Source organism: Tupaia chinensis, unplaced genomic scaffold (genome assembly GCF_000334495.1).
Source record: "Tupaia chinensis unplaced genomic scaffold, TupChi_1.0 Scaffold000248_1, whole genome shotgun sequence".
Lineage (NCBI taxonomy): Eukaryota > Metazoa > Chordata > Mammalia > Scandentia > Tupaiidae > Tupaia > Tupaia belangeri.
This window is the reverse complement of record NW_006159726.1, coordinates 885640-893290: the sequence shown is the minus strand read 5'-3', so window position 1 is coordinate 893290 and position 7651 is coordinate 885640. Positions and strand designations below refer to the sequence as shown.

The 7651-nt window shown below is 39.5% G+C and overlaps 1 pseudogene; it reads left to right on the top strand.

Moving 5' to 3' along the window:
• LOC102489345 (tropomyosin alpha-4 chain pseudogene) overlaps nt 1–7651 on the top strand; it is a 16294-nt pseudogene that overhangs the window by 7327 nt on the left and 1316 nt on the right.

The following is a 7651-nucleotide window of genomic DNA, read 5'->3' as shown; positions in this document are numbered from 1 at the left end:
TGTCTGAAGATGAAGAGGAGTTATTCTTTTCCCTTGGAAGAGAGGTATTTTCTTGCTTTCCCATATTTCTTGTGACTCCGCGGTGATTTCTAGTCATCTAGATGGATGGTGGGTTTCTTCCTAATTCTTGAAGTTCAATCTGAGCGTTCAGGAGCTTGCAGAAAGAGGTGACCCGGAATCTCTTTTCTCGTTCCATTGTGATCCCTTTGTGCAACAGATTCAGTAGATATTGAGGAATATATTAACTGTAATACTATATGGATGTTTGGCTAAACTTCCATTAGATCCATCTAGAAACACAGTAAATGGAGATGACTAGTGGAAAGATGAGATAAAAAGAAAAGGAAACAGGCAGAGAGAAACAACCATGACAACAACAAAGAAACAAAGAAAAAGAAGGAAAAAAAAAAACTAAAAAAAAAATTTTTTTTTAAAGCATGAAATAGAAAACCGCGCAGTGCACGAGCACGCTGCACGAAATTACTAGTTCTCAGGAGCCATGAGGAATCTTCATCTGAAGACCTGCCTCTTGTCTCTCCTTCCTGGGTGGGAGGGAAGAGGGGATTATTAACAAGACAAAGGCAGAGCTGAGAGCAAGAGAATATTTTACCTTTCAAAAATTTTAAAAAGGAGGGACCAGCAGTTAGCGTAATGGCTATGTCCCTAGACTCCCACGTAGTCTACCGTGGTTCGCATCCTGGACCTGGTGGCTTAAAACTCACGCTGGGCGTGTGTGCGTGCATGTCCAAGATCCAGAGAGGAGAATGGAGGAGAAGGGATTGCAGCGTGGCCATCCCCCTGGGGGGGTGATTTCTCACTTTCTATTTGTCTGTCTCTCTCTGTCTGGCTGGGAAGCGCACGTGCCTTATAGCAAAAAAACCTCTAAAAAATAATAAAATAAATGTTTAACTTTTTAAACTAGCGGGCCATGCAGTTTTTATTTTTTACTCTTTCTTCAGAGATAGAGAGAAGGCTAGAGGAGCTCCCTATCACTCAGGTTTGTGGGCTGGAGGCTGAAGTATCAGTAGGAAATCTTCATTTCTCTTTTACTCTTAAATCACTAGTTCTCAGGAGCCATGAAGAATCCCATGTGTCTCTTCTAATTTATATAAAATGCCTATAATAGATATGGTTCTGAATATATAAATTTAGGTTTTAGTGAATTATGTGAATCCTTCTAGCAAATTATTGAAACTGAGGTTGGTTTGGGAGAGTGCCCCCTGAACTTGCAATTGGTGTCAGAAATCATGGAGGATTGTGCTCTTAAACTTCAGTTTAGCCAATTCCATCCAGATAGAAAAAAAAGAGAAAAATTCCTCTCTTTCAAGATACTTATGGAAAGCCAGCCCCACAGCTCAGTGGTTATGGGAGATGGATCCTATGTGACTGACCACAGTTTGAATTCCAGCCCCAACGGCTTGAAAAACATGCTGGACACACATGGATCATACCCCAAAACTTAAGTGGATGAAAAGATAAAAGAAAAAGGACTGTGGCATGACCATACCCCATTGAGCATTTTCAACTTGGTTATCATAAAAAAAGGAGAGGAGGGGAACCAACAGATGGAGTAATGGTTATGTGGCTGGACTTCCACGTAGCCAACCATGGTTCAAGTCCCGGCCCTGGCAGCTTGAAAAAAAAACTCATCCTTGGCATGTGTGTGTGCGTGCCCAAAGTCCTGAGAGGAGAATGGAGGCAAAAGGATTGTGGTTTGTTCACCGCCTGGGGGATGATTTCTCGCTTTCTGTCTCTCCATCTTGCTCTACCTCTCTGGTAAGCACACACACACTTCATAGCAAAAAAAAAAGGAAAGAAGATTATTCCAGGGCTGACTGATACCATAATAGTGTCTCATTGCCTGGAGTCTAGGGACATAGGTGTTAACCATGCAAAATCACAGATAATGTGCACTAGAAACATGGGGGTTCATGACAATATTGTTTCTACTTGTATAAAAGGTTTAAATTTTCCAAAATGAAAATAAGTTAGTGATCCATGGAGAAGAAAATATGGATCCCTACATTACATCACATGGCATGCAGAATTCTAAGATGGCATCCAAGTTTCCAAATCCTGGTTGTATACACATCTTCTCACAGATAGTCAAACACTAATCTAGGTGACATTTTGAAGTTCTACAGATGTGATTAAGATTCCAAATCAGTTGATCTTAAGATAGGGAGATTATCCTGGGTGGGCCCAACCAAATCAGGTGAACCCTTAAAAGGGCTGGGACTCTTCTTGAAAAAGAGACTCACAGAGATATTTGAAGCATGACAGAGTTTTGACACAGGAAAGCTCTTTCTTACTGGCTGGAAAGATGGAGTAGGCCATGTGGCAAGAAATGTGGGTGGCCTGTAGGATCTGAGAGCAACATCTGGCTAACAGCTGACAAGGAAATAAGGACTTCAGTTCCACAGCTGAAGGGACTAAATTCTCCCACAACATGTTATCTTGGAAGAGACTTCCAGTTCCAGAGAAGCAGGCAGGCAGCCAATAACTTGATTGCAACCTTGTGAGCACTTCAGCTGAGAACTCAGCTATGTTATGCCAGACTTCTGACCTATGGAAAAGTGAGATGATAAATCTGTGCTATCTTATGCTGCTAAGTTTAAGATAATTTGCTGCACAACAACAGAGAACTAATACTAGTACAATTAATTCCAATTTTTAAAAACTAAACTTTATAAAAATTTTAGAAATGTATTTATCCCTTCCATGAGAGAGACAGAGAGAAAGAGAGAGAAAGAGAGAGAGAGAGAAACTTCATGCCACAATCCTTCCCAGCCTCAACCAGCCAGAATCACTGACATGCACACACACTGAGGGAGACCTGGCATATGGTACCTTCCCCTGTGGCCTCAGCATCACAGAGAATTGCACTACCACTGTGTCACCACAGCTGGCCAATGCTTTATACATTTTTGAACCTAATTTAGAAAAATTATTTCATGACTGTGATGCAAGAAAGTATTTCTTAAAATACAAAAGGCACAGGGGACCAGTAGGTTGCATAATGGTTATGTCACTGGACTTTCAAATAGTCAACTGCAGTTCCAGTCCTGGACCCAGCGGCTTGAAACTCATGCTGAGCACATATATGTGTCTGCCCCAAATCCCAAGAGGAGCATGGAGAAGAAGGGATTGCAGTGTGGCCATTCTCCCTAGGGGAGTGATTTCTTACATTCTGTTTCCCTGTCTCTTTCTACCTATCTGGCGAGTGCATGCACCCTATAGTAAAAATCTCTCTTAAAAAAATGCAAAAGGCACAAATTCTAAACAAAGAGATCAATACATTCAACTGTACTAAAATGACATACTCCTGTGCTACAAAATGTACCAAAAAAGAAAATTCATGGACACATAAAACTTACAAAGAATATTTTTTAGGAAGCTCCCCCTACAAATTAATAGGGAAAAAGACAAGTGAAAGCTGGTTGCAATATTAATTGGTAAATCACAAAAGAGAAAGCTTCAAAAGCTGGCAAATGTATGAATAGATGTCCTACATGACTCTCTGCCAGAGAAATACAAATTAAAACAGTAATCAAGTACAATTTTACACCCATTGAATGGTCATAAATTAAAAATTCAGATGATCCTGAGTTTTGGAGATTTAGAATAACGGAAACGTTCAAGTCCTGCTTATGGGAGTGTAAATTGGTGCAGGCACTTCAGAGCACTGTGATAATAACTGATAATATTCATGATATGTAGACACTTTGACCTAACCATTCTACTAATAGGAATATATTCTAAAGAAAATCTTAGACACAGGCTCAGAGAACTATATACACAAGTATCATAGCAATATTATTTGTAGTATTGAAAAACTGCAAACAACTTTAACATCCATTGACAGGAGAACGCAGTTAATTAAGTTTTCATTTTTTTCAATTCTAGATATGCTCCTTTAATCTTGACGGTCAACCCGTCTGCAAAGCTGCAGGTGAACTACCTCAGTTGGAAATAAACTGCTTAGTTCACCAGCTCTGAGAGTTACCCATCATTCTCTCGACTGTTGTCATCCACAGAAAAATGTTTTCATTGACCATGATCTTCAAAGAAGGCCTCTGAGCTAACAGAGATCAAAAATGCCCGATATATCTGGAAATGCACTTCCACTCAAGGATAAAATGGCTTGCTAAAGTGAGCTGGAAATTGCTGAACTGAAAGAGAATATGGATAATCCAACGGATGTAAATGGATGCTTCTAAACTACTGAAAGGGAATCTTCTTTTGAAAGGTGCTCCTCAGTCCATGTGAGAATTAATTTCATTTAATGACACTGAGACAAGGAAAGCTGAGTGTCTAAAAGTCAGTCTGTGGATTCTTCCACACATACTAGCACTAAGCATCACTTTAAAAAAAAAGAATTATTTTATTTAACCATTTATTTGACCAGAGAGGGGGTAGAGTGAGAGAGAGAGCGAGAAAGTGAGAAAACAAGCTGCCAAGTTCAGGACTTGAACTGCAGTCAGCCATGCAGGAGTCTAATGCCCTTAACCACCATGCCACTCGTAGGCCCAAGCATCACATTTTGCTCTTTAGAACACATTTAGCTTTTAAAATCAACTCCAAACTTTGTCATCTTCATTTTGATTATATTTCTGTCTTCCTAGCTCAGATAGGAAATTTCCAAATAAGATACTGGCTAATAAAAACATGAGATACTCTCAAGAATTGTTCACAAATGTATAACCTCAACAAAATAAAGAAAATGAAGAAATGATTTTTTCTTTTAGTTTTTTATCTGTTTCTGACAAATCTTTTCTTAAAGGTTTTGTTTAATATATACATTCTAAGTCAAATTTATATTTTATTACATTGGATATTTATCAGAACTACACACTGGAAGAAGATATACACTGTATTATTTAATCATTGTATTCTCTGGATGCTATCTAATACCTTTCATTACAATAACTGACTAAGCAGAACTAGCCAAGATACATTTTCCAGGAACAGCAGATGGTATAATGGTTACATCTTTGGACTCCCATATCGTTGACTGTGGTTCAAATCCCAGACCCAGAGGCTTAAAACTCACACTAGGTGCTTCTGTGTACTTGCCCAAAATCCTGTGAGAATAATGTAGGAGAAGGGATTAGGGTGTGATCATTCCCCCTAGAGGGTGATTTCTCGCTTTCTGTCTCTCTGTCTCTGTCTCTCCAGTGAGAGCATGTGCCCTATAGCAAAAATCTCTCATTAAAACAAAAAATTAAAAAAAGGGACCAGCAGTTGGTGTAATGGTTATGTTGCTGAACTCCCATATAGTTGACTGAGGTTCGAGTCCCATACCTGGTGGCTTAAACTCACACCAGGTGCATGTGCATGCGTGCCCAAGATCCCAAGAGGAGAATGGAGGAGAAGGGATCGAGGCATGGTCATCCCCCAGGGGGATGATTTCTCGCTTTCTGTCTCTCTGTTTTTCTCTGTCTTTCTGTTGAGCGCACACACCCTATAGCAAAAACCTCTCCCCCACAAAATTAAAAAGATACATTTTTCCATATTTGCTGATGAATAGTTACAATGAAGTGATATTTTAAAATTTGAATAATATATTTTCCTAAAATATTCCAATTGCAGAATTATGTATGAGATGTTACAAAATATAAGTTTGACTGTTTTATGAATAATCATCACATAATTATTCAGATTTATCACTTTAAATTAAATGAAAATTATTTGTGGCAGAAAGCTTGCATAAATACACAAGTGTTTATTTTTGTTATTATTTGTTCAGTTTGAGCCACACTGCATTGTGATTTGCAAAGCTATTTTTTATTTGTGCTATCTGAAAGTGATATCAAAATGCTTTTCATTTACCTAAGTACACAAAATTAAAAACTTATTTGCTAACTCACAGTACTGAGCAAAAACTCTAGATATCTTCAGTTCCAACTCTAGCAAGTCATTTAAAAAATTTTTTTTATTTAACTTTGTTTATTTATTTATTTTTCAATTTGACCAGAGAGAGACAGATTGAATGAGAAAGAGAGGGAAAGCGATAAAGCAAGCCACCAGATCCAGGACTTGAAACATGGTTGGCCATGTGAGAGTCCAGCGCTCTTAATTACCACACCACCTGCCAGGCCTCCAACTCTAACAACTCTTAAGATGATGATCATTTTATCAAGTCATGGAAGGCTCTACTGGTTAAAGAAATTATTGAGCTCAAGGCAACATAAACTGATGAAAACTGAAAATAATAAATAAGACTCTTTATGTGATGTTCAAGAGAGAAATAGAAATGCCATATCCTTCAGAAGTCAATAAAGGGCTGCCCACAATTATGACTCTGGGCTAGAGCCTTGCTGAAATAGAACATGAGCTCTCTTTTTCCTGTCATGTGGCCAGACGCTGCCTGTCCCCTCTCCCTGGCAGACTCACACAGAAGCCCATACCGATTTCTGTTCTCCTGAGGTAATTCAGCTGGGCCAAATCATCAAAAGCAACCTGATTTCTGAAAACATGCCAGACAAGTACATACAGCCCAGGATCCTGACAGGTTGGAGAACTGGAGGAAGGGGATCATGCTGTGACTCAACCCTATGGAAGGTGCTCCACCCACCTCATGCATGTGCACACACTCGGTCATGAGTTTTAAAAGAATAAAGAACTGTATTAAGTGACTTACATATATTTCTCAAAAACTGTAAGGGGGTGAGAGTTTACCCTACATGCATGCTAACAAGTTAGCCTCACACAGTTTCATGGATGCTGGTAGAAAACACAAGATACCTGGGTCAGAGATAAAGGACTTCATAGCAATAGCATTATTTATCTCCATTTCTCAAGCTCCGATTCCCAAAAGGTGATGCAATGAAGGCCAGATGAAGCCTGCAGACAGTGGGTTGCATTATAGGAGACTAAGTATAAGTTTAAGGGACTCAAATCTTATAGTGGACAGTCAACCTATCTGATCTTTGCCCCAGAAGGAAACATTATTATATTGAAAGACAAACAAATCTGCCCTTTGCTCTGGAGGGAGATATTACCTCTGTATTCCAGACCTATTTACTATATAAACATTCTTGAAAAGACAGTCTGGAACCAAAGCTCTATTTTTGTGGGAAGCACCTTTGCTTACAAGGCCTGTAGATATGCAAGAAACAGAGAACTGTCTCCAACAAGATTATTCCATTTAAGCTAAAAATAAGCATTGCTTTCACATTTTTTCAGAAGAGAACCAGAAGCTAGCTTGTCTAGGATTCCACAATTTAGGCAGGAAGCAGTGTAAGCCCAGAGCCTGAGCCAGATGCTTGGGAATCTAGAGCAGATAATAGTAGGGCACACACTGTGTTGGAGTTAGAGACACAGAAGACAGAAGAGACCAACTCTGCTTCTGAGGAACTTACAACTGGAGACACAGAATATCCACATCCCAGAGATAACTCCATGGCCTAGTGGTTAAGGGAGCCAGATCCCACATGGCTGACCACAGTTAGAATCCCAGCTCCAGCAGCTTGAAAAACACACCAGGCATATGTGGGTACATGCCCAAAATCTGACAGGAGGGAGAAATGGAGGAGAAAGGATTGTAGCATTACCATGCCCTGTTGAGAGTTCTTTCCCACATTCGCTCTCCTTCTCTCTTTCTCTCAACAGCCAGCACACACACACCTTCTGGCAAAAAAAAAAAAAA